Here is a 26,961-nt window from a genome sequence, read left to right as displayed (position 1 = left end):
GAGTCCTGACAAGCTCACTAGCGTGAAGGCACTACATGGACTACGTTTTCATGGGCAATGCTGCATGTCTAATCTTCTGCATGCAATACATAGACCTTACTATGAGCCTGCCTGGCAGAGTCGTGTTCCCTTTAGTATTCGCGCCTTTCGGATGCCTCATGCAAGGAACTGCAAGCACCCTAGTGCTCACAGGAAAGCGCCCTTTTCCTAACAGGGGCATTCCAGCACGTATGACTGACAGCAGCACTGTATTTCCGGCATCTCTGAGGCTGCAGCTGTCCTTCTTTACAGGTGGGAAGTGCACCTATTCGCAAAGATAGCAAATCCAAAAGTTGAACCGTGCCCAAGTACCTTTAGTTTTCAGAAAGCAAATAGAGACTGAAGGACCACTCTGGCACCTTCCCGGATTAATTTTGAGCCAGGAAGCTGTGCAATGTGTGAATGGTCTACGCGACTTAAGAGTTTAGGGAGGTTACGTGTCCTCGCACCTTCGCTAAGTGTACTAGAGTTCAGGGGAAAGTATACATTTTCAAGACTGCATGTAATGTCTAGTCTGCGCGTGGCCTAGAAAAAGGTCAGGTAAGTAAGTGTACCCAGATCGGACACCAAGAATAGAGTGTTTTCATTGCAGCTCACACTCTGCACTGAGAGCCACTCTCATTACACCAAACACCTGCTAGAGCTGTGTTCCGGGGGTCTCTTGAATGCTTTGGCCATCTAGCTATCTGGAGAAGAAAGCAGAAATTTAACTTTCACTCTCCTTTCAAAGTGGAGATTCGGAGGCCTTAGAGAGCCTAATGCTGTGCAGTCGCCAAGAAGATTGATCCTGTACGAAGTGTTCTTCTACGGGACACGGTGAGGACTCAGTGGCCTTAGGAAAAGTATACTAGAGTTCCTGCACTACCTGCCCAAAAGTAAATGGAAATCCTCTGGACTCCTCAATTCGTGGATGGATTATCTGAAGGATACTTTGAACCTTGTGGGGAGATATCGCTTTCCCTTTGGCAATGAGGGCTCTTTGTTGCCGCCTGCAGTGCGGAGGACATATTCTGTTTCTCTAGGAACTCTCTCTTTTCTCCACAAAGGCATTCCTGAAGTGAAGACAACACAGGCAGCAACACTGTTCCGCAGGAAACTTTGACGCTTCCAGTATCCTGCTCTCCAGTGGGGAAAACATTGCTTCTCTCACTAGGTCACCAATATCAAAGTTGCACACTGCATATTACGTGTAGTTTCAGACAAAGGCAAAGACTCTCAAGCAACACCCTGCCCTCCCCAGTTAAAATTTCATACCAAGGCAATTCTGCATGGTGTGAGTAGCGTGACGAACTTACTGCCTTGGGATAGACCTCGCCGTCTGTACACCTTATCAAAGGCTAGAGGGTGTTTCAGGGGAATACTGTGACTTTGTCAGGCTGCTTCGGAAGGCAACTGTCTGCTTGTCATAGAAAGACAGCAAGTAAGGGTTCACATTCTCAACCCCACGGAGAGTGTTTCTTCATTGCAGCCCAGGTTCAGTGCTGGGAACCCCTGGCCGTACACCTAAAAGACCTGCTGGAGCTGTGTTCGGGTGGCCTTCAGAAAGCTCGGACATCCAGCTATCCAACGGGAAAAACAGTGTGTCACCCTTCTCTCCGCATTAAGAGATATGATCTGGAGGCCCAAGGTCCCTGAATGTTGTGAAGTCGCCCAGGAAGAGACATTCGGGATGCATTGTTCTTCCATGGGAGGTGCTGAGGACGCAGGAGTCCTAAGAGTCCTGACAAGCTCGCTAGCGTGAAGGCACTACATGGACTATGTTTTCAGGGCAAAGCTGCTGCATGTCTAATCTTGTGCATGCTATACATGGACCTTACTATGAGCCTGCCTGGCAGAGTCGTGTTCCCTTTAGTATTGGCGCCTTTCGGATGCCTCATGCAAGGAACTGCGAGCACTCTAGTGCTCACAGGAAAGCGCTCTTTTCCTAACAGGGGCATTCCAGCACGTACGACTGACAGCAGCACTGTATTTCCGGCATCTTTGAGGCTGCAGCTGTCCTTCTTTACAGCTGGAAAGTGCAAATATTGGCATAGATTCCGAATCCGAAAGTTGAACCCTGCCCAAGTACTTTTAGTTTTCAAAAAGCAAAAAGAGACTGAAGGACCACTCTGGCACCTTCCTGGATTAAGTTTGAACCAGGGAGTTGTGCAATGTGTGAATGGTCTACGCGCATTAAGACTTTAGGGAGGTTACGGGTCCTCGCACCTTCGCTAATTGTACTAAAGTTCAGGGGAAAGTATACATTTTCAAGACTGCATGTAATGTCTAGTCTGCGCGTGGCCTAGAGAAAGGTCAGATAAGTAAGTGTAACCAGAACGGACACCAAGAATAGAGTGGTTTCATTGCAGCTCACACTCTGCACTGAGAGCCACTGGCATTACACCTAACACCTGCTAGAGCTGTGTTCCGGAGGTCTTTTGAATGCTATGGGCAACTAGATATCTGGAGAAGAAAGCAAAAGTTTACCTTTCACACTGCTTTCAAAGTGGTTATCCGGAGGCCTTAGAGAGCCTAATGCTGTGCAGTCGCCAAGAAGTTGATCCTGTATGAAGTGTTCTTCTATGGGACACGGTGAGGATGCAGTGGCCTTACGAAAAGTATACTAGAGTTCCTGAACTACCTGCCCAAAAGTAAATGGAAATCCTCTGCACTCCTCAATTTGTGGATGGAATATCTGAAGGATACTTTGAACCTTGTGGGGAGATCTCGCTTTCCCTTTGGCAATGAGGGCTCTGGGATGCCTCCTGCAGTGCGCAGGACACATTCTGTTTCTCTAGGAACTCTCTCTTTTCTCCACAAAGGCATTCCTGAAGTGAAGACAACACAGGCAGCAACACTGTTCCGCAGGAAACTTTGACGCGTCCAGTATCTTGCTCTCCAGTGGGGAAAAGAGTGCTTCTCTCACTAGGTCACCAATATCAAAGTTGCACACTGCATATTACGTGTAGTTTCTGACAAAGGCAAAGACTCTCAAGCAACACCCTGCCCTTCCCAGTTAAAAATTCATACCAAGGCAATTCTGCATGGTGTGAGTAGCGTGACGAACTTATTGCCTTGGGATAGACCTCGCCGTCTGTACACCTTATCAAAGGCTAGAGGGTGTTTCAGGGGAATACGGTGCCTTTGTCAGGCTGCTTCAGAAGTCAACTGTCTGCTTGGCATAGAAAGACAGCAAGTAAGGGTTCACATTCTAAACACGACGCAGAGTGTTTCTTCATTGCAGCCCAGGTTCAGTGCTGGGAACCACTGGCCGTACACCTAAAAGACCTGCTGGAGCTGTGTTCGGGTGGCCTTTAGAAAGCTCGGACATCTAGCTATCCAACGAAGAAAGAAGTGTGTCGCCCTTCTCTCCACATTAAGAGATATGATCCGGAGGCCCAAGGTCCCTGAATGTTGTGAATTCGCCCAGGAAGAGACATTCGGGATGCAGTGTTCTTCCATGGGAGGTGCTGAGGACGCAGAAGTCCTAAGAGTCCTGACAAGCTCACTAGCGTGAAGGCACTACATGGACTACGTTTTCATGGGCAATGCTGCATGTCTAATCTTCTGCATGCAATACATAGACCTTACTATGAGCCTGCCTGGCAGAGTCGTGTTCCCTTTAGTATTCGCGCCTTTCGGATGCCTCATGCAAGGAACTGCAAGCACCCTAGTGCTCACAGGAAAGCGCCCTTTTCCTAACAGGGGCATTCCAGCACGTATGACTGACAGCAGCACTGTATTTCCGGCATCTCTGAGGCTGCAGCTGTCCTTCTTTACAGGTGGGAAGTGCACCTATTCGCAAAGATAGCAAATCCAAAAGTTGAACCGTGCCCAAGTACCTTTAGTTTTCAGAAAGCAAAAAGAGACTGAAGGACCACTCTGGCACCTTCCCGGATTAATTTTGAGCCAGGAAGCTGTGCAATGTGTGAATGGTCTACGCGACTTAAGAGTTTAGGGAGGTTACGTGTCCTCGCACCTTCGCTAAGTGTACTAGAGTTCAGGGGAAAGTATACATTTTCAAGACTGCATGTAATGTCTAGTCTGCGCGTGGCCTAGAAAAAGGTCAGGTAAGTAAGTGTACCCAGATCGGACACCAAGAATAGAGTGTTTTCATTGCAGCTCACACTCTGCACTGAGAGCCACTCTCATTACACCAAACACCTGCTAGAGCTGTGTTCCGGGGGTCTCTTGAATGCTTTGGCCATCTAGCTATCTGGAGAAGAAAGCAGAAATTTAACTTTCACTCTCCTTTCAAAGTGGAGATTCGGAGGCCTTAGAGAGCCTAATGCTGTGCAGTCGCCAAGAAGATTGATCCTGTACGAAGTGTTCTTCTACGGGACACGGTGAGGACTCAGTGGCCTTAGGAAAAGTATACTAGAGTTCCTGCACTACCTGCCCAAAAGTAAATGGAAATCCTCTGGACTCCTCAATTCGTGGATGGATTATCTGAAGGATACTTTGAAACTTGTGGGGAGATATCGCTTTCCCTTTGGCAATGAGGGCTCTTTGTTGCCGCCTGCAGTGCGGAGGACATATTCTGTTTCTCTAGGAACTCTCTCTTTTCTCCACAAAGGCATTCCTGAAGTGAAGACAACACAGGCAGCAACACTGTTCCGCAGGAAACTTTGACGCTTCCAGTATCCTGCTCTCCGGTGGGGAAAACATTGCTTCTCTCACTAGGTCACCAATATCAAAGTTGCACACTGCATATTACGTGTAGTTTCAGACAAAGGCAAAGACTCTCAAGCAACACCCTGCCCTCCCCAGTTAAAATTTCATACCAAGGCAATTCTGCATGGTGTGAGTAGCGTGACGAACTTACTGCCTTGGGATAGACCTCGCCGTCTGTACACCTTATCAAAGGCTAGAGGGTGTTTCAGGGGAATACTGTGACTTTGTCAGGCTGCTTCGGAAGGCAACTGTCTGCTTGTCATAGAAAGACAGCAAGTAAGGGTTCACATTCTCAACCCCACGGAGAGTGTTTCTTCATTGCAGCCCAGGTTCAGTGCTGGGAACCCCTGGCCGTACACCTAAAAGACCTGCTGGAGCTGTGTTCGGGTGGCCTTCAGAAAGCTCGGACATCCAGCTATCCAACGGGAAAAACAGTGTGTCACCCTTCTCTCCGCATTAAGAGATATGATCTGGAGGCCCAAGGTCCCTGAATGTTGTGAAGTCGCCCAGGAAGAGACATTCGGGATGCATTGTTCTTCCATGGGAGGTGCTGAGGACGCAGGAGTCCTAAGAGTCCTGACAAGCTCGCTAGCGTGAAGGCACTACATGGACTATGTTTTCAGGGCAAAGCTGCTGCATGTCTAATCTTGTGCATGCTATACATGGACCTTACTATGAGCCTGCCTGGCAGAGTCGTGTTCCCTTTAGTATTGGCGCCTTTCGGATGCCTCATGCAAGGAACTGCGAGCACTCTAGTGCTCACAGGAAAGCGCTCTTTTCCTAACAGGGGCATTCCAGCACGTACGACTGACAGCAGCACTGTATTTCCGGCATCTTTGAGGCTGCAGCTGTCCTTCTTTACAGCTGGAAAGTGCAAATATTGGCATAGATTCCGAATCCGAAAGTTGAACCCTGCCCAAGTACTTTTAGTTTTCAAAAAGCAAAAAGAGACTGAAGGACCACTCTGGCACCTTCCTGGATTAAGTTTGAACCAGGGAGTTGTGCAATGTGTGAATGGTCTACGCGCATTAAGACTTTAGGGAGGTTACGGGTCCTCGCACCTTCGCTAATTGTACTAAAGTTCAGGGGAAAGTATACATTTTCAAGACTGCATGTAATGTCTAGTCTGCGCGTGGCCTAGAGAAAGGTCAGATAAGTAAGTGTAACCAGAACGGACACCAAGAATAGAGTGGTTTCATTGCAGCTCACACTCTGCACTGAGAGCCACTGGCATTACACCTAACACCTGCTAGAGCTGTGTTCCGGAGGTCTTTTGAATGCTATGGGCAACTAGATATCTGGAGAAGAAAGCAAAAGTTTACCTTTCACACTGCTTTCAAAGTGGTTATCCGGAGGCCTTAGAGAGCCTAATGCTGTGCAGTCGCCAAGAAGTTGATCCTGTATGAAGTGTTCTTCTATGGGACACGGTGAGGATGCAGTGGCCTTACGAAAAGTATACTAGAGTTCCTGAACTACCTGCCCAAAAGTAAATGGAAATCCTCTGCACTCCTCAATTTGTGGATGGAATATCTGAAGGATACTTTGAACCTTGTGGGGAGATCTCGCTTTCCCTTTGGCAATGAGGGCTCTGGGATGCCTCCTGCAGTGCGCAGGACACATTCTGTTTCTCTAGGAACTCTCTCTTTTCTCCACAAAGGCATTCCTGAAGTGAAGACAACACAGGCAGCAACACTGTTCCGCAGGAAACTTTGACGCGTCCAGTATCTTGCTCTCCAGTGGGGAAAAGAGTGCTTCTCTCACTAGGTCACCAATATCAAAGTTGCACACTGCATATTACGTGTAGTTTCTGACAAAGGCAAAGACTCTCAAGCAACACCCTGCCCTTCCCAGTTAAAAATTCATACCAAGGCAATTCTGCATGGTGTGAGTAGCGTGACGAACTTATTGCCTTGGGATAGACCTCGCCGTCTGTACACCTTATCAAAGGCTAGAGGGTGTTTCAGGGGAATACGGTGCCTTTGTCAGGCTGCTTCAGAAGTCAACTGTCTGCTTGGCATAGAAAGACAGCAAGTAAGGGTTCACATTCTAAGCACGACGCAGAGTGTTTCTTCATTGCAGCCCAGGTTCAGTGCTGGGAACCACTGGCCGTACACCTAAAAGACCTGCTGGAGCTGTGTTCGGGTGGCCTTTAGAAAGCTCGGACATCTAGCTATCCAACGAAGAAAGAAGTGTGTCGCCCTTCTCTCCACATTAAGAGATATGATCCGGAGGCCCAAGGTCCCTGAATGTTGTGAATTCGCCCAGGAAGAGACATTCGGGATGCAGTGTTCTTCCATGGGAGGTGCTGAGGACGCAGAAGTCCTAAGAGTCCTGACAAGCTCACTAGCGTGAAGGCACTACATGGACTACGTTTTCATGGGCAATGCTGCATGTCTAATCTTCTGCATGCAATACATAGACCTTACTATGAGCCTGCCTGGCAGAGTCGTGTTCCGTTTAGTATTCGCGCCTTTCGGATGCCTCATGCAAGGAACTGCAAGCACCCTAGTGCTCACAGGAAAGCGCCCTTTTCCTAACAGGGGCATTCCAGCACGTATGACTGACAGCAGCACTGTATTTCCGGCATCTCTGAGGCTGCAGCTGTCCTTCTTTACAGGTGGGAAGTGCACCTATTCGCAAAGATAGCAAATCCAAAAGTTGAACCGTGCCCAAGTACCTTTAGTTTTCAGAAAGCAAAAAGAGACTGAAGGACCACTCTGGCACCTTCCCGGATTAATTTTGAGCCAGGAAGCTGTGCAATGTGTGAATGGTCTACGCGACTTAAGAGTTTAGGGAGGTTACGTGTCCTCGCACCTTCGCTAAGTGTACTAGAGTTCAGGGGAAAGTATACATTTTCAAGACTGCATGTAATGTCTAGTCTGCGCGTGGCCTAGAAAAAGGTCAGGTAAGTAAGTGTACCCAGATCGGACACCAAGAATAGAGTGTTTTCATTGCAGCTCACACTCTGCACTGAGAGCCACTCTCATTACACCAAACACCTGCTAGAGCTGTGTTCCGGGGGTCTCTTGAATGCTTTGGCCATCTAGCTATCTGGAGAAGAAAGCAGAAATTTAACTTTCACTCTCCTTTCAAAGTGGAGATTCGGAGGCCTTAGAGAGCCTAATGCTGTGCAGTCGCCAAGAAGATTGATCCTGTACGAAGTGTTCTTCTACGGGACACGGTGAGGACTCAGTGGCCTTAGGAAAAGTATACTAGAGTTCCTGCACTACCTGCCCAAAAGTAAATGGAAATCCTCTGGACTCCTCAATTCGTGGATGGATTATCTGAAGGATACTTTGAACCTTGTGGGGAGATATCGCTTTCCCTTTGGCAATGAGGGCTCTTTGTTGCCGCCTGCAGTGCGGAGGACATATTCTGTTTCTCTAGGAACTCTCTCTTTTCTCCACAAAGGCATTCCTGAAGTGAAGACAACACAGGCAGAAACACTGTTCCGCAGGAAACTTTGACGCTTCCAGTATCCTGCTCTCCGGTGGGGAAAACATTGCTTCTCTCACTAGGTCACCAATATCAAAGTTGCACACTGCATATTACGTGTAGTTTCTGACAAAGGCAAAGAGTCTCAAGCAATACCATGCCCTTCCCAGTTAAAACTTCATACCAAGGCAATTCTGCATGGTGTGAGTACCGTGAGGAACTTACTGCCTTGGGATAGACCTCGCCGTCCGTACACTTTATCAAAGGCTAGAGGGTGTTTCAGGGGAATAATGTGCCTTTGTCAGGCTGCTTCGGAAGTCAACTGTCTGCTTGGCATAGAAAGACAGCAAGTAAGGGTTCACATTCTCAACCCTACGGAGAGTGTTTCTTCATTGCAGCCCAGGTTCAGTGCTGGGAACCCCTGGCCGCACACCTAAAAGACCTGCTGGAGCTGTGTTCGGGTGGCCTTTAGAAAGCTCGGACATCTAGCTATCCAACGAAGAAAGCAGTGTGTCGCCCTTCTCTCCGTATTAAGAGATATGATCCGGAGGCCCAAGGTCCCTGAATGTTGTGAAGTCGCCCAGGAAGAGACATTCGGGATGCAGTGTTCTTCCACGGGAGGTGCTGAGGATGCAGAAGTCCTAGCAATCCTGACAATCTCACTAGCGTATAGACACTACATGGATTACGTTTTCATGGGCAATGCTGCATGCCTAATCTTGTGCATGCTATACATGGACCTTACTATAAGCCTGCCTGGCAGACTAGTGTTCCCTTTAGTATTGGCGCCATTGGGATGCCTCATGCAAGGAAATGCAAGCACCCTAGTGCTCACAGGAAAGCGCCCTTTTCCTAACAGGGGAATTCAAGCATGTATGACTGACAGCAGCACTGTATTTCCAGCATCGTTGAGACTGCAGCTGTCCTTCTTTACAGCTGGGAAGTGCAACTATTCGCAAAGATACCGAATCCGAAAGTTGAACCCTGCCCAAGTACCTTTAGTTTTCAGAAAGCAAAAAGAGACTGAAGGACCACTCTGGCACCTTCCCGGATTAATTTTGAACCAGGAAGCTGTGCAATGTGTGAATGGTCTACGCGACTTAAGACTTTAGGGAGGTTTCGTGTCCTTGCACCTTCGCTAAGTGTACTAGAGTTCAGGGGAAAGTGTACATTTTCAAAACTGCATGGAATGTCTAGTCTGCACGTGGCCTATAAAAAGGTCAGGTAAGTAAGTGTACCCAGAACGGACACCAAGAATAGAGTGTTTTCATTGCAGCTAACACTCTGCACTGAGAGCCACTGGCATTACACCAAACACATGCTATAGCTGTGTTCTGGAAGTCTCTTGAATGCTTTGGCCAAATAGCTATCTGGAGAAGAAAGCAGAAGTTTAAAGTTCACTTTGCTTTCAAAGTGTTGATCCGAATGCCTTAGAGAGCCTAATGCTGTGCAGTCGCCAAGAAGTTGATCCTGTATGAAGTGTTCTTCTATGGGACACGGTGAGGACGCAGTGGCCTTAAGAAAACTATACTAGAGTTCCTGCACTACCTGCCCAAAAGTAAATGGAAATCCTCTGCACTCCTCAATTTGTGGATGGAATACCTGAAGGATACTTTGAACCTTGTGGGGAGAACTCGCTTTCCCTTTGGCAATGAGGGCTCTGGGATGCCTCCTGCAGTGCGCAGAACATATTCTTTTTCTCTAGGAACTCTCTCTTTTCTCCACAAAGGCATTCCTGAAGTGAAGACAACACAGGTAGCAACACTGTTCCGAAGGAAACTTTGACGTTTCCAGTATCCTGCTCTCCAGTGGGGAAAACATTGCTTCTCTCACTAGGTCACCAATATCAAAGTTGCACACTGCATATTACGTGTAGTTTCTGACAAAGGCAAAGACTCTCAAGCAACACCCTGCCCTTCCCAGTTAAAAATTCATACCAAGGCAATTCTGCATGGTGTGAGTAGCGTGACGAACTTATTGCCTTGGGATAGACCTCGCCGTCTGTACACCTTATCAAAGGCTAGTGGGTGTTTCAGGGGAATACGGTCCCTTTGTCAGGCTGCTTCGGAAGTCAACTGTCTGCTTGGCATAGAAAGACAGCAATAAGGGTTCACATTCTAAACACGACGCAGTGTGTTTCTTCATTGCAGCCCAGGTTCAGTGCTGGGAACCACTGGCCGTACACCTAAATGACCTGCTGGAGCTGTGTTCGGGTGGCCTTTAGAAAGCTCGGACATCTAGCTACCCAACGAAGAAAGAAGTGTATCGCCCTTCTCTCCACATTAAGAGATATGATCCGGAGGCCCAAGGTCTCTGAATGTTGTGAATTCGCCCAGGAAGAGACATTCGGGATGCAGTGTTCTTCCATGGGAGGTGCTGAGGACGCAGAAGTCCTAAGAGTCCTGAAAAGCTCACTAGCGTGAAGGCACTACATGGACTACGTTTTCATGGGCAATGCTGCATGTCTAATCTTGTGCATGCAATACATGGACCTTACTATGAGCCTGCCTGGCAGAGTCGTGTTCCCTTTAGTATTGGCGCCTTTCGGATGCCTCATGCAAGGAACTGCAAGCACCCTAGTGCTCACAGGAAAGCGCCCTTTTCCTAACAGGGGCATTCCAGCACGTATGGCTGACAGCAGCACTGTATTTCCGGCATCTCTGAGGCTGCAGCTGTCCTTCTTTACAGCTGGGAAGTGCACCTATTCCCAAAGATAGCGAATCCAAAAGTTGAACCGTGCCCAAGTACCTTTAGTTTTCAGAAAGCAAAAAGAGACTGAAGGACCACTCTGGCACCTTCCCGGATTAATTTTGAGCCAGGAAGCTGTGCAATGTGTGAATGGTCTACGCGACTTAAGACTTTAGGGAGGTTACGGGTCCTCGCACCTTCGCTAAGTGTACTAGAGTTCAGGGGAAAGTATACATTTTCAAGACTGCATGTAATGTCTAGTCTGCGCGTGGCCTAGAGAAAGGTCATGTAAGTAAGTGTACCCAGAACGGACACCAAGAATAGAGTATTTTCTTTGCAGCTCACACTTTGAACTGAGAGCCACTGGCATTACTCCAAACACCTGCTAGAGCTGTGTTCCGGGGGTCTCTTGAATGCTTTGGCCATCTAGCTATCTGGAGAAGAAACCAGAAATTTAACTTTCACTCTCCTTTCAAAGTGGAGATTCGGAGGCCTTAGAGAGCCTAATGCTGTGCAGTCACCAAGAAGATTGATCCTGTACGAAGTGTTCTTCTATGGGACACGGTGAGGACGCAGTGGCCTTAGGAAAAGTATACTAGAGTTCCTGCACTACCTGCCCAAAATTAAATGGAAATCCTCTGCACTCCTCAATTCGTGGATGGCATATCTGAAGGATACTTTGAACCTTGTGGGAGATCTCGCTTTCCCTTTGGCAAAGAGGGCTCTGGGATGCCTCCTGCAGTGCGCAGTACATATTCTGTTTCTCTAGGAACTCTCTCTTTTCTCCACAAAGGCATTCCTGAAGTGAAGACAACACAGGCAGCAACACTGTTTCGCAGGGGACTTGGACGCTTCCAGTATCCTGCTCTCCAGTGGGGAAAACAGTGCTTCTCTCACTAGGTCACCAATATCAAAGTTGCACACTGCATATTACGTGTAGTTTCTGACAAAGGCAAAGACTCTCAAGCAACACCCTGCCCTCCCCAGTTAAAATTTCATACCAAGGCAATTCTGCATGGTGTGAGTAGCGTGACGAACTTACTGCCTTGGGATAGACCTCGCCGTCTGTACACCTTATCAAAGGCTAGAGGGTGTTTCAGGGGAATACTGTGACTTTGTCAGGCTGCTTCGGAAGGCAACTGTCTGCTTGTCATAGAAAGACAGCAAGTAAGGGTTCACATTCTCAACCCCACGGAGAGTGTTTCTTCATTGCAGCCCAGGTTCAGTGCTGGGAACCCCTGGCCGTACACCTAAAAGACCTGCTGGAGCTGTGTTCGGGTGGCCTTCAGAAAGCTCGGACATCCAGCTATCCAACGGGAAAATCAGTGTGTCACCCTTCTCTCCGCATTAAGAGATATGATCTGGAGGCCCAAGGTCCCTGAATGTTGTGAAGTCGCCCAGGAAGAGACATTCGGGATGCATTGTTCTTCCATGGGAGGTGCTGAGGACGCAGGAGTCCTAAGAGTCCTGACAAGCTCGCTAGCGTGAAGGCACTACATGGACTATGTTTTCAGGGCAATGCTGCATGTCTAATCTTGTGCATGCAATACATGGACCTTACTATGAGCCTGCCTGGCAGAGTCGTGTTCCCTTTAGTATTGGCGCCTTTCGGATGCCTCATGCAAGGAACTGCGAGCACTCTAGTGCTCACAGGAAAGCGCTCTTTTCCTAACAGGGGCATTCCAGCACGTACGACTGACAGCAGCACTGTATTTCCGGCATCTTTGAGGCTGCAGCTGTCCTTCTTTACAGCTGGAAAGTGCAAATATTGGCATAGATTCCGAATCCGAAAGTTGAACCCTGCCCAAGTACTTTTAGTTTTCAAAAAGCAAAAAGAGACTGAAGGACCACCCTGGCACCTTCCTGGATTAAGTTTGAACCAGGGAGTTGTGCAATGTGTGAATGGTCTACGCGCATTAAGACTTTAGGGAGGTTACGGGTCCTCGCACCTTCGCTAATTGTACTAAAGTTCAGGGGAAAGTATACATTTTCAAGACTGCATGTAATGTCTAGTCTGCGCGTGGCCTAGAGAAAGGTCAGATAAGTAAGTGTAACCAGAACGGACACCAAGAATAGAGTGGTTTCATTGCAGCTCACACTCTGCACTGAGAGCCACTGGCATTACACCTAACACCTGCTAGAGCTGTGTTCCGGAGGTCTTTTGAATGCTATGGGCAACTAGATATCTGGAGAAGAAAGCAAAAGTTTACCTTTCACACTGCTTTCAAAGTGGTTATCCGGAGGCCTTAGAGAGCCTAATGCTGTGCAGTCGCCAAGAAGTTGATCCTGTATGAAGTGTTCTTCTATGGGACACGGTGAGGATGCAGTGGCCTTACGAAAAGTATACTAGAGTTCCTGAACTACCTGCCCAAAAGTAAATGGAAATCCTCTGCACTCCTCAATTTGTGGATGGAATATCTGAAGGATACTTTGAACCTTGTGGGGAGATCTCGCTTTCCCTTTGGCAATGAGGGCTCTGGGATGCCTCCTGCAGTGCGCAGGACACATTCTGTTTCTCTTGGAACTCTCTCTTTTCTCCACAAAGGCATTCCTGAAGTGAAGACAACACAGGCAGCAACACTGTTCCGCAGGAAACTTTGACGCGTCCAGTATCTTGCTCTCCAGTGGGGAAAAGAGTGCTTCTCTCACTAGGTCACCAATATCAAAGTTGCACACTGCATATTACGTGTAGTTTCTGACAAAGGCAAAGACTCTCAAGCAACACCCTGCCCTTCCCAGTTAAAAATTCATACCAAGGCAATTCTGCATGGTGTGAGTAGCGTGACGAACTTATTGCCTTGGGATAGACCTCGCCGTCTGTACACCTTATCAAAGGCTAGAGGGTGTTTCAGGGGAATACGGTGCCTTTGTCAGGCTGCTTCGGAAGTCAACTGTCTGCTTGGCATAGAAAGACAGCAAGTAAGGGTTCACATTCTAAACACGACGCAGAGTGTTTCTTCATTGCAGCCCAGGTTCAGTGCTGGGAACCACTGGCCGTACACCTAAAAGACCTGCTGGAGCTGTGTTCGGGTGGCCTTTAGAAAGCTCGGACATCTAGCTATCCAACGAAGAAAGAAGTGTGTCGCCCTTCTCTCCACATTAAGAGATATGATCCGGAGGCCCAAGGTCCCTGAATGTTGTGAATTCGCCCAGGAAGAGACATTCGGGATGCAGTGTTCTTCCATGGGAGGTGCTGAGGACGCAGAAGTCCTAAGAGTCCTGACAAGCTCACTAGCGTGAAGGCACTACATGGACTACGTTTTCATGGGCAATGCTGCATGTCTAATCTTCTGCATGCAATACATGGACCTTACTATGAGCCTGCCTGGCAGAGTCGTGTTCCCTTTAGTATTCGCGCCTTTCGGATGCCTCATGCAAGGAACTGCAAGCACCCTAGTGCTCACAGGAAAGCGCCCTTTTCCTAACAGGGGCATTCCAGCACGTATGACTGACAGCAGCACTGTATTTCCGGCATCTCTGAGGCTGCAGCTGTCCTTCTTTACAGGTGGGAAATGCACCTATTCGCAAAGATAGCAAATCCAAAAGTTGAACCGTGCCCAAGTACCTTTAGTTTTCAGAAAGCAAAAAGAGACTGAAGGACCACTCTGGCACCTTCCCGGATTAATTTTGAGCCAGGAAGCTGTGCAATGTGTGAATGGTCTACGCGACTTAAGAGTTTAGGGAGGTTACGTGTCCTCGCACCTTCGCTAAGTGTACTAGAGTTCAGGGGAAAGTATACATTTTCAAGACTGCATGTAATGTCTAGTCTGCGCGTGGCCTAGAAAAAGGTCAGGTAAGTAAGTGTACCCAGATCGGACACCAAGAATAGAGTGTTTTCATTGCAGCTCACACTCTGCACTGAGAGCCACTCTCATTACACCAAACACCTGCTAGAGCTGTGTTCCGGGGGTCTCTTGAATGCTTTGGCCATCTAGCTATCTGGAGAAGAAAGCAGAAATTTAACTTTCACTCTCCTTTCAAAGTGGAGATTCGGAGGCCTTAGAGAGCCTAATGCTGTGCAGTCGCCAAGAAGATTGATCCTGTACGAAGTGTTCTTCTACGGGACACGGTGAGGACTCAGTGGCCTTAGGAAAAGTATACTAGAGTTCCTGCACTACCTGCCCAAAAGTAAATGGAAATCCTCTGGACTCCTCAATTCGTGGATGGATTATCTGAAGGATACTTTGAACCTTGTGGGGAGATATCGCTTTCCCTTTGGCAATGAGGGCTCTTTGTTGCCGCCTGCAGTGCGGAGGACATATTCTGTTTCTCTAGGAACTCTCTCTTTTCTCCACAAAGGCATTCCTGAAGTGAAGACAACACAGGCAGCAACACTGTTCCGCAGGAAACTTTGACGCTTCCAGTATCCTGCTCTCCGGTGGGGAAAACATTGCTTCTCTCACTAGGTCACCAATATCAAAGTTGCACACTGCATATTACGTGTAGTTTCAGACAAAGGCAAAGACTCTCAAGCAACACCCTGCCCTCCCCAGTTAAAATTTCATACCAAGGCAATTCTGCATGGTGTGAGTAGCGTGACGAACTTACTGCCTTGGGATAGACCTCGCCGTCTGTACACCTTATCAAAGGCTAGAGGGTGTTTCAGGGGAATACTGTGACTTTGTCAGGCTGCTTCGGAAGGCAACTGTCTGCTTGTCATAGAAAGACAGCAAGTAAGGGTTCACATTCTCAACCCCACGGAGAGTGTTTCTTCATTGCAGCCCAGGTTCAGTGCTGGGAACCCCTGGCCGTACACCTAAAAGACCTGCTGGAGCTGTGTTCGGGTGGCCTTCAGAAAGCTCGGACATCCAGCTATCCAACGGGAAAAACAGTGTGTCACCCTTCTCTCCGCATTAAGAGATATGATCTGGAGGCCCAAGGTCCCTGAATGTTGTGAAGTCGCCCAGGAAGAGACATTCGGGATGCATTGTTCTTCCATGGGAGGTGCTGAGGACGCAGGAGTCCTAAGAGTCCTGACAAGCTCGCTAGCGTGAAGGCACTACATGGACTATGTTTTCAGGGCAAAGCTGCTGCATGTCTAATCTTGTGCATGCTATACATGGACCTTACTATGAGCCTGCCTGGCAGAGTCGTGTTCCCTTTAGTATTGGCGCCTTTCGGATGCCTCATGCAAGGAACTGCGAGCACTCTAGTGCTCACAGGAAAGCGCTCTTTTCCTAACAGGGGCATTCCAGCACGTACGACTGACAGCAGCACTGTATTTCCGGCATCTTTGAGGCTGCAGCTGTCCTTCTTTACAGCTGGAAAGTGCAAATATTGGCATAGATTCCGAATCCGAAAGTTGAACCCTGCCCAAGTACTTTTAGTTTTCAAAAAGCAAAAAGAGACTGAAGGACCACTCTGGCACCTTCCTGGATTAAGTTTGAACCAGGGAGTTGTGCAATGTGTGAATGGTCTACGCGCATTAAGACTTTAGGGAGGTTACGGGTCCTCGCACCTTCGCTAATTGTACTAAAGTTCAGGGGAAAGTATACATTTTCAAGACTGCATGTAATGTCTAGTCTGCGCGTGGCCTAGAGAAAGGTCAGATAAGTAAGTGTAACCAGAACGGACACCAAGAATAGAGTGGTTTCATTGCAGCTCACACTCTGCACTGAGAGCCACTGGCATTACACCTAACACCTGCTAGAGCTGTGTTCCGGAGGTCTTTTGAATGCTATGGGCAACTAGATATCTGGAGAAGAAAGCAAAAGTTTACCTTTCACACTGCTTTCAAAGTGGTTATCCGGAGGCCTTAGAGAGCCTAATGCTGTGCAGTCGCCAAGAAGTTGATCCTGTATGAAGTGTTCTTCTATGGGACACGGTGAGGATGCAGTGGCCTTACGAAAAGTATACTAGAGTTCCTGAACTACCTGCCCAAAAGTAAATGGAAATCCTCTGCACTCCTCAATTTGTGGATGGAATATCTGAAGGATACTTTGAACCTTGTGGGGAGATCTCGCTTTCCCTTTGGCAATGAGGGCTCTGGGATGCCTCCTGCAGTGCGCAGGACACATTCTGTTTCTCTAGGAACTCTCTCTTTTCTCCACAAAGGCATTCCTGAAGTGAAGACAACACAGGCAGCAACACTGTTCCGCAGGAAACTTTGACGCGTCCAGTATCTTGCTCTCCAGTGGGGAAAAGAGTGCTTCTCTCACTAGGTCACCAATATCAAAGTTGCACACTGCATATTACGTGTAGTTTCTGACAAAGGCAAAGATTCTCAAGCAACACCCTGCCCTTCCCAGTTAAAAATTCATACCAAGGCAATTCTGCATGGTGTGAGTAGCGTGACGAACTTATTGCCTTGGGATAGACCTCGCCGTCTGTACACCTTATCAAAGGCTAGAGGGTGTTTCAGGGGAATACGGTGCCTTTGTCAGGCTGCTTCAGAAGTCAACTGTCTGCTTGGCATAGAAAGACAGCAAGTAAGGGTTCACATTCTAAACACGACGCAGAGTGTTTCTTCATTGCAGCCCAGGTTCAGTGCTGGGAACCACTGGCCGTACACCTAAAAGACCTGCTGGAGCTGTGTTCGGGTGGCCTTTAGAAAGCTCGGACATCTAGCTATCCAACGAAGAAAGAAGTGTGTCGCCCTTCTCTCCACATTAAGAGATATGATCCGGAGGCCCAAGGTCCCTGAATGTTGTGAATTCGCCCAGGAAGAGACATTCGGGATGCAGTGTTCTTCCATGGGAGGTGCTGAGGACGCAGAAGTCCTAAGAGTCCTGACAAGCTCACTAGCGTGAAGGAACTACATGGACTACGTTTTCATGGGCAATGCTGCATGTCTAATCTTCTGCATGCAATACATAAACCTTACTATGAGCCTGCCTGGCAGAGTCGTGTTCCCTTTAGTATTCGCGCCTTTCGGATGCCTCATGCAAGGAACTGCAAGCACCCTAGTGCTCACAGGAAAGCGCCCTTTTCCTAACAGGGGCATTCCAGCACGTATGACTGACAGCAGCACTGTATTTCCGGCATCTCTGAGGCTGCAGCTGTCCTTCTTTACAGGTGGGAAGTGCACCTATTCGCAAAGATAGCAAATCCAAAAGTTGAACCGTGCCCAAGTACCTTTAGTTTTCAGAAAGCAAAAAGAGACTGAAGGACCACTCTGGCACCTTCCCGGATTAATTTTGAGCCAGGAAGCTGTGCAATGTGTGAATGGTCTACGCGACTTAAGAGTTTAGGGAGGTTACGTGTCCTCGCACCTTCGCTAAGTGTACTAGAGTTCAGGGGAAAGTATACATTTTCAAGACTGCATGTAATGTCTAGTCTGCGCGTGGCCTAGAAAAAGGTCAGGTAAGTAAGTGTACCCAGATCGGACACCAAGAATAGAGTGTTTTCATTGCAGCTCACACTCTGCACTGAGAGCCACTCTCATTACACCAAACACCTGCTAGAGCTGTGTTCCGGGGGTCTCTTGAATGCTTTGGCCATCTAGCTATCTGGAGAAGAAAGCAGAAATTTAACTTTCACTCTCCTTTCAAAGTGGAGATTCGGAGGCCTTAGAGAGCCTAATGCTGTGCAGTCGCCAAGAAGATTGATCCTGTACGAAGTGTTCTTCTACGGGACACGGTGAGGACTCAGTGGCCTTAGGAAAAGTATACTAGAGTTCCTGCACTACCTGCCCAAAAGTAAATGGAAATCCTCTGGACTCCTCAATTCGTGGATGGATTATCTGAAGGATACTTTGAACCTTGTGGGGAGATATCGCTTTCCCTTTGGCAATGAGGGCTCTTTGTTGCCGCCTGCAGTGCGGAGGACATATTCTGTTTCTCTAGGAACTCTCTCTTTTCTCCACAAAGGCATTCCTGAAGTGAAGACAACACAGGCAGAAACACTGTTCCGCAGGAAACTTTGACGCTTCCAGTATCCTGCTCTCCGGTGGGGAAAACATTGCTTCTCTCACTAGGTCACCAATATCAAAGTTGCACACTGCATATTACGTGTAGTTTCTGACAAAGGCAAAGAGTCTCAAGCAATACCATGCCCTTCCCAGTTAAAACTTCATACCAAGGCAATTCTGCATGGTGTGAGTACCGTGAGGAACTTACTGCCTTGGGATAGACCTCGCCGTCCGTACACTTTATCAAAGGCTAGAGGGTGTTTCAGGGGAATAATGTGCCTTTGTCAGGCTGCTTCGGAAGTCAACTGTCTGCTTGGCATAGAAAGACAGCAAGTAAGGGTTCACATTCTCAACCCTACGGAGAGTGTTTCTTCATTGCAGCCCAGGTTCAGTGCTGGGAACCCCTGGCCGCACACCTAAAAGACCTGCTGGAGCTGTGTTCGGGTGGCCTTTAGAAAGCTCGGACATCTAGCTATCCAACGAAGAAAGCAGTGTGTCGCCCTTCTCTCCGTATTAAGAGATATGATCCGGAGGCCCAAGGTCCCTGAATGTTGTGAAGTCGCCCAGGAAGAGACATTCGGGATGCAGTGTTCTTCCACGGGAGGTGCTGAGGATGCAGAAGTCCTAGCAATCCTGACAATCTCACTAGCGTATAGACACTACATGGATTACGTTTTCATGGGCAATGCTGCATGCCTAATCTTGTGCATGCTATACATGGACCTTACTATAAGCCTGCCTGGCAGACTAGTGTTCCCTTTAGTATTGGCGCCATTGGGATGCCTCATGCAAGGAAATGCAAGCACCCTAGTGCTCACAGGAAAGCGCCCTTTTCCTAACAGGGGAATTCAAGCATGTATGACTGACAGCAGCACTGTATTTCCGGCATCGTTGAGACTGCAGCTGTCCTTCTTTACAGCTGGGAAGTGCAACTATTCGCAAAGATACCGAATCCGAAAGTTGAACCCTGCCCAAGTACCTTTAGTTTTCAGAAAGCAAAAAGAGACTGAAGGACCACTCTGGCACCTTCCCGGATTAATTTTGAACCAGGAAGCTGTGCAATGTGTGAATGGTCTACGCGACTTAAGACTTTAGGGAGGTTTCGTGTCCTTGCACCTTCGCTAAGTGTACTAGAGTTCAGGGGAAAGTGTACATTTTCAAAACTGCATGGAATGTCTAGTCTGCGCGTGGCCTATAAAAAGGTCAGGTAAGTAAGTGTACCCAGAACGGACACCAAGAATAGAGTGTTTTCATTGCAGCTAACACTCTGCACTGAGAGCCACTGGCATTACACCAAACACATGCTATAGCTGTGTTCTGGAAGTCTCTTGAATGCTTTGGCCAAATAGCTATCTGGAGAAGAAAGCAGAAGTTTAAAGTTCACTTTGCTTTCAAAGTGTTGATCCGAATGCCTTAGAGAGCCTAATGCTGTGCAGTCGCCAAGAAGTTGATCCTGTATGAAGTGTTCTTCTATGGGACACGGTGAGGACGCAGTGGCCTTAAGAAAACTATACTAGAGTTCCTGCACTACCTGCCCAAAAGTAAATGGAAATCCTCTGCACTCCTCAATTTGTGGATGGAATACCTGAAGGATACTTTGAACCTTGTGGGGAGAACTCGCTTTCCCTTTGGCAATGAGGGCTCTGGGATGCCTCCTGCAGTGCGCAGAACATATTCTTTTTCTCTAGGAACTCTCTCTTTTCTCCACAAAGGCATTCCTGAAGTGAAGACAACACAGGTAGCAACACTGTTCCGAAGGAAACTTTGACGTTTCCAGTATCCTGCTCTCCAGTGGGGAAAACATTGCTTCTCTCACTAGGTCACCAATATCAAAGTTGCACACTGCATATTACGTGTAGTTTCTGACAAAGGCAAAGACTCTCAAGCAACACCCTGCCCTTCCCAGTTAAAAATTCATACCAAGGCAATTCTGCATGGTGTGAGTAGCGTGACGAACTTATTGCCTTGGGATAGACCTCGCCGTCTGTACACCTTATCAAAGGCTAGTGGGTGTTTCAGGGGAATACGGTCCCTTTGTCAGGCTGCTTCGGAAGTCAACTGTCTGCTTGGCATAGAAAGACAGCAATAAGGGTTCACATTCTAAACACGACGCAGTGTGTTTCTTCATTGCAGCCCAGGTTCAGTGCTGGGAACCACTGGCCGTACACCTAAATGACCTGCTGGAGCTGTGTTCGGGTGGCCTTTAGAAAGCTCGGACATCTAGCTACCCAACGAAGAAAGAAGTGTATCGCCCTTCTCTCCACATTAAGAGATATGATCCGGAGGCCCAAGGTCTCTGAATGTTGTGAATTCGCCCAGGAAGAGACATTCGGGATGCAGTGTTCTTCCATGGGAGGTGCTGAGGACGCAGAAGTCCTAAGAGTCCTGAAAAGCTCACTAGCGTGAAGGCACTACATGGACTACGTTTTCATGGGCAATGCTGCATGTCTAATCTTGTGCATGCAATACATGGACCTTACTATGAGCCTGCCTGGCAGAGTCGTGTTCCCTTTAGTATTGGCGCCTTTCGGATGCCTCATGCAAGGAACTGCAAGCACCCTAGTGCTCACAGGAAAGCGCCCTTTTCCTAACAGGGGCATTCCAGCACGTATGGCTGACAGCAGCACTGTATTTCCGGCATCTCTGAGGCTGCAGCTGTCCTTCTTTACAGCTGGGAAGTGCACCTATTCCCAAAGATAGCGAATCCAAAAGTTGAACCGTGCCCAAGTACCTTTAGTTTTCAGAAAGCAAAAAGAGACTGAAGGACCACTCTGGCACCTTCCCGGATTAATTTTGAGCCAGGAAGCTGTGCAATGTGTGAATGGTCTACGCGACTTAAGACTTTAGGGAGGTTACGGGTCCTCGCACCTTCGCTAAGTGTACTAGAGTTCAGGGGAAAGTATACATTTTCAAGACTGCATGTAATGTCTAGTCTGCGCGTGGCCTAGAGAAAGGTCATGTAAGTAAGTGTACCCAGAACGGACACCAAGAATAGAGTATTTTCTTTGCAGCTCACACTTTGAACTGAGAGCCACTGGCATTACTCCAAACACCTGCTAGAGCTGTGTTCCGGGGGTCTCTTGAATGCTTTGGCCATCTAGCTATCTGGAGAAGAAACCAGAAATTTAACTTTCACTCTCCTTTCAAAGTGGAGATTCGGAGGCCTTAGAGAGCCTAATGCTGTGCAGTCACCAAGAAGATTGATCCTGTACGAAGTGTTCTTCTATGGGACACGGTGAGGACGCAGTGGCCTTAGGAAAAGTATACTAGAGTTCCTGCACTACCTGCCCAAAATTAAATGGAAATCCTCTGCACTCCTCAATTCGTGGATGGCATATCTGAAGGATACTTTGAACCTTGTGGGAGATCTCGCTTTCCCTTTGGCAAAGAGGGCTCTGGGATGCCTCCTGCAGTGCGCAGTACATATTCTGTTTCTCTAGGAACTCTCTCTTTTCTCCACAAAGGCATTCCTGAAGTGAAGACAACACAGGCAGCAACACTGTTTCGCAGGGGACTTGGACGCTTCCAGTATCCTGCTCTCCAGTGGGGAAAACAGTGCTTCTCTCACTAGGTCACCAATATCAAAGTTGCACACTGCATATTACGTGTAGTTTCTGACAAAGGCAAAGACTCTCAAGCAACACCCTGCCCTCCCCAGTTAAAATTTCATACCAAGGCAATTCTGCATGGTGTGAGTAGCGTGACGAACTTACTGCCTTGGGATAGACCTCGCCGTCTGTACACCTTATCAAAGGCTAGAGGGTGTTTCAGGGGAATACTGTGACTTTGTCAGGCTGCTTCGGAAGGCAACTGTCTGCTTGTCATAGAAAGACAGCAAGTAAGGGTTCACATTCTCAACCCCACGGAGAGTGTTTCTTCATTGCAGCCCAGGTTCAGTGCTGGGAACCCCTGGCCGTACACCTAAAAGACCTGCTGGAGCTGTGTTCGGGTGGCCTTCAGAAAGCTCGGACATCCAGCTATCCAACGGGAAAATCAGTGTGTCACCCTTCTCTCCGCATTAAGAGATATGATCTGGAGGCCCAAGGTCCCTGAATGTTGTGAAGTCGCCCAGGAAGAGACATTCGGGATGCATTGTTCTTCCATGGGAGGTGCTGAGGACGCAGGAGTCCTAAGAGTCCTGACAAGCTCGCTAGCGTGAAGGCACTACATGGACTATGTTTTCAGGGCAATGCTGCATGTCTAATCTTGTGCATGCAATACATGGACCTTACTATGAGCCTGCCTGGCAGAGTCGTGTTCCCTTTAGTATTGGCGCCTTTCGGATGCCTCATGCAAGGAACTGCGAGCACTCTAGTGCTCACAGGAAAGCGCTCTTTTCCTAACAGGGGCATTCCAGCACGTACGACTGACAGCAGCACTGTATTTCCGGCATCTTTGAGGCTGCAGCTGTCCTTCTTTACAGCTGGAAAGTGCAAATATTGGCATAGATTCCGAATCCGAAAGTTGAACCCTGCCCAAGTACTTTTAGTTTTCAAAAAGCAAAAAGAGACTGAAGGACCACCCTGGCACCTTCCTGGATTAAGTTTGAACCAGGGAGTTGTGCAATGTGTGAATGGTCTACGCGCATTAAGACTTTAGGGAGGTTACGGGTCCTCGCACCTTCGCTAATTGTACTAAAGTTCAGGGGAAAGTATACATTTTCAAGACTGCATGTAATGTCTAGTCTGCGCGTGGCCTAGAGAAAGGTCAGATAAGTAAGTGTAACCAGAACGGACACCAAGAATAGAGTGGTTTCATTGCAGCTCACACTCTGCACTGAGAGCCACTGGCATTACACCTAACACCTGCTAGAGCTGTGTTCCGGAGGTCTTTTGAATGCTATGGGCAACTAGATATCTGGAGAAGAAAGCAAAAGTTTACCTTTCACACTGCTTTCAAAGTGGTTATCCGGAGGCCTTAGAGAGCCTAATGCTGTGCAGTCGCCAAGAAGTTGATCCTGTATGAAGTGTTCTTCTATGGGACACGGTGAGGATGCAGTGGCCTTACGAAAAGTATACTAGAGTTCCTGAACTACCTGCCCAAAAGTAAATGGAAATCCTCTGCACTCCTCAATTTGTGGATGGAATATCTGAAGGATACTTTGAACCTTGTGGGGAGATCTCGCTTTCCCTTTGGCAATGAGGGCTCTGGGATGCCTCCTGCAGTGCGCAGGACACATTCTGTTTCTCTTGGAACTCTCTCTTTTCTCCACAAAGGCATTCCTGAAGTGAAGACAACACAGGCAGCAACACTGTTCCGCAGGAAACTTTGACGCGTCCAGTATCTTGCTCTCCAGTGGGGAAAAGAGTGCTTCTCTCACTAGGTCACCAATATCAAAGTTGCACACTGCATATTACGTGTAGTTTCTGACAAAGGCAAAGACTCTCAAGCAACACCCTGCCCTTCCCAGTTAAAAATTCATACCAAGGCAATTCTGCATGGTGTGAGTAGCGTGACGAACTTATTGCCTTGGGATAGACCTCGCCGTCTGTACACCTTATCAAAGGCTAGAGGGTGTTTCAGGGGAATACGGTGCCTTTGTCAGGCTGCTTCGGAAGTCAACTGTCTGCTTGGCATAGAAAGACAGCAAGTAAGGGTTCACATTCTAAACACGACGCAGAGTGTTTCTTCATTGCAGCCCAGGTTCAGTGCTGGGAACCACTGGCCGTACACCTAAAAGACCTGCTGGAGCTGTGTTCGGGTGGCCTTTAGAAAGCTCGGACATCTAGCTATCCAACGAAGAAAGAAGTGTGTCGCCCTTCTCTCCACATTAAGAGATATGATCCGGAGGCCCAAGGTCCCTGAATGTTGTGAATTCGCCCAGGAAGAGACATTCGGGATGCAGTGTTCTTCCATGGGAGGTGCTGAGGACGCAGAAGTCCTAAGAGTCCTGACAAGCTCACTAGCGTGAAGGCACTACATGGACTACGTTTTCATGGGCAATGCTGCATGTCTAATCTTCTGCATGCAATACATGGACCTTACTATGAGCCTGCCTGGCAGAGTCGTGTTCCCTTTAGTATTCGCGCCTTTCGGATGCCTCATGCAAGGAACTGCAAGCACCCTAGTGCTCACAGGAAAGCGCCCTTTTCCTAACAGGGGCATTCCAGCACGTATGACTGACAGCAGCACTGTATTTCCGGCATCTCTGAGGCTGCAGCTGTCCTTCTTTACAGGTGGGAAATGCACCTATTCGCAAAGATAGCAAATCCAAAAGTTGAACCGTGCCCAAGTACCTTTAGTTTTCAGAAAGCAAAAAGAGACTGAAGGACCACTCTGGCACCTTCCCGGATTAATTTTGAGCCAGGAAGCTGTGCAATGTGTGAATGGTCTACGCGACTTAAGAGTTTAGGGAGGTTACGTGTCCTCGCACCTTCGCTAAGTGTACTAGAGTTCAGGGGAAAGTATACATTTTCAAGACTGCATGTAATGTCTAGTCTGCGCGTGGCCTAGAAAAAGGTCAGGTAAGTAAGTGTACCCAGATCGGACACCAAGAATAGAGTGTTTTCATTGCAGCTCACACTCTGCACTGAGAGCCACTCTCATTACACCAAACACCTGCTAGAGCTGTGTTCCGGGGGTCTCTTGAATGCTTTGGCCATCTAGCTATCTGGAGAAGAAAGCAGAAATTTAACTTTCACTCTCCTTTCAAAGTGGAGATTCGGAGGCCTTAGAGAGCCTAATGCTGTGCAGTCGCCAAGAAGATTGATCCTGTACGAAGTGTTCTTCTACGGGACACGGTGAGGACTCAGTGGCCTTAGGAAAAGTATACTAGAGTTCCTGCACTACCTGCCCAAAAGTAAATGGAAATCCTCTGGACTCCTCAATTCGTGGATGGATTATCTGAAGGATACTTTGAACCTTGTGGGGAGATATCGCTTTCCCTTTGGCAATGAGGGCTCTTTGTTGCCGCCTGCAGTGCGGAGGACATATTCTGTTTCTCTAGGAACTCTCTCTTTTCTCCACAAAGGCATTCCTGAAGTGAAGACAACACAGGCAGCAACACTGTTCCGCAGGAAACTTTGACGCTTCCAGTATCCTGCTCTCCGGTGGGGAAAACATTGCTTCTCTCACTAGGTCACCAATATCAAAGTTGCACACTGCATATTACGTGTAGTTTCAGACAAAGGCAAAGACTCTCAAGCAACACCCTGCCCTCCCCAGTTAAAATTTCATACCAAGGCAATTCTGCATGGTGTGAGTAGCGTGACGAACTTACTGCCTTGGGATAGACCTCGCCGTCTGTACACCTTATCAAAGGCTAGAGGGTGTTTCAGGGGAATACTGTGACTTTGTCAGGCTGCTTCGGAAGGCAACTGTCTGCTTGTCATAGAAAGACAGCAAGTAAGGGTTCACATTCTCAACCCCACGGAGAGTGTTTCTTCATTGCAGCCCAGGTTCAGTGCTGGGAACCCCTGGCCGTACACCTAAAAGACCTGCTGGAGCTGTGTTCGGGTGGCCTTCAGAAAGCTCGGACATCCAGCTATCCAACGGGAAAAACAGTGTGTCACCCTTCTCTCCGCATTAAGAGATATGATCTGGAGGCCCAAGGTCCCTGAATGTTGTGAAGTCGCCCAGGAAGAGACATTCGGGATGCATTGTTCTTCCATGGGAGGTGCTGAGGACGCAGGAGTCCTAAGAGTCCTGACAAGCTCGCTAGCGTGAAGGCACTACATGGACTATGTTTTCAGGGCAAAGCTGCTGCATGTCTAATCTTGTGCATGCTATACATGGACCTTACTATGAGCCTGCCTGGCAGAGTCGTGTTCCCTTTAGTATTGGCGCCTTTCGGATGCCTCATGCAAGGAACTGCGAGCACTCTAGTGCTCACAGGAAAGCGCTCTTTTCCTAACAGGGGCATTCCAGCACGTACGACTGACAGCAGCACTGTATTTCCGGCATCTTTGAGGCTGCAGCTGTCCTTCTTTACAGCTGGAAAGTGCAAATATTGGCATAGATTCCGAATCCGAAAGTTGAACCCTGCCCAAGTACTTTTAGTTTTCAAAAAGCAAAAAGAGACTGAAGGACCACTCTGGCACCTTCCTGGATTAAGTTTGAACCAGGGAGTTGTGCAATGTGTGAATGGTCTACGCGCATTAAGACTTTAGGGAGGTTACGGGTCCTCGCACCTTCGCTAATTGTACTAAAGTTCAGGGGAAAGTATACATTTTCAAGACTGCATGTAATGTCTAGTCTGCGCGTGGCCTAGAGAAAGGTCAGATAAGTAAGTGTAACCAGAACGGACACCAAGAATAGAGTGGTTTCATTGCAGCTCACACTCTGCACTGAGAGCCACT

This window comes from Eschrichtius robustus, chromosome 15 (assembly GCF_028021215.1).
Source record: "Eschrichtius robustus isolate mEscRob2 chromosome 15, mEscRob2.pri, whole genome shotgun sequence".
Classification (NCBI taxonomy): Eukaryota; Metazoa; Chordata; class Mammalia; order Artiodactyla; family Eschrichtiidae; genus Eschrichtius; species Eschrichtius robustus.
This window is presented reverse-complemented; position numbering follows the sequence as displayed.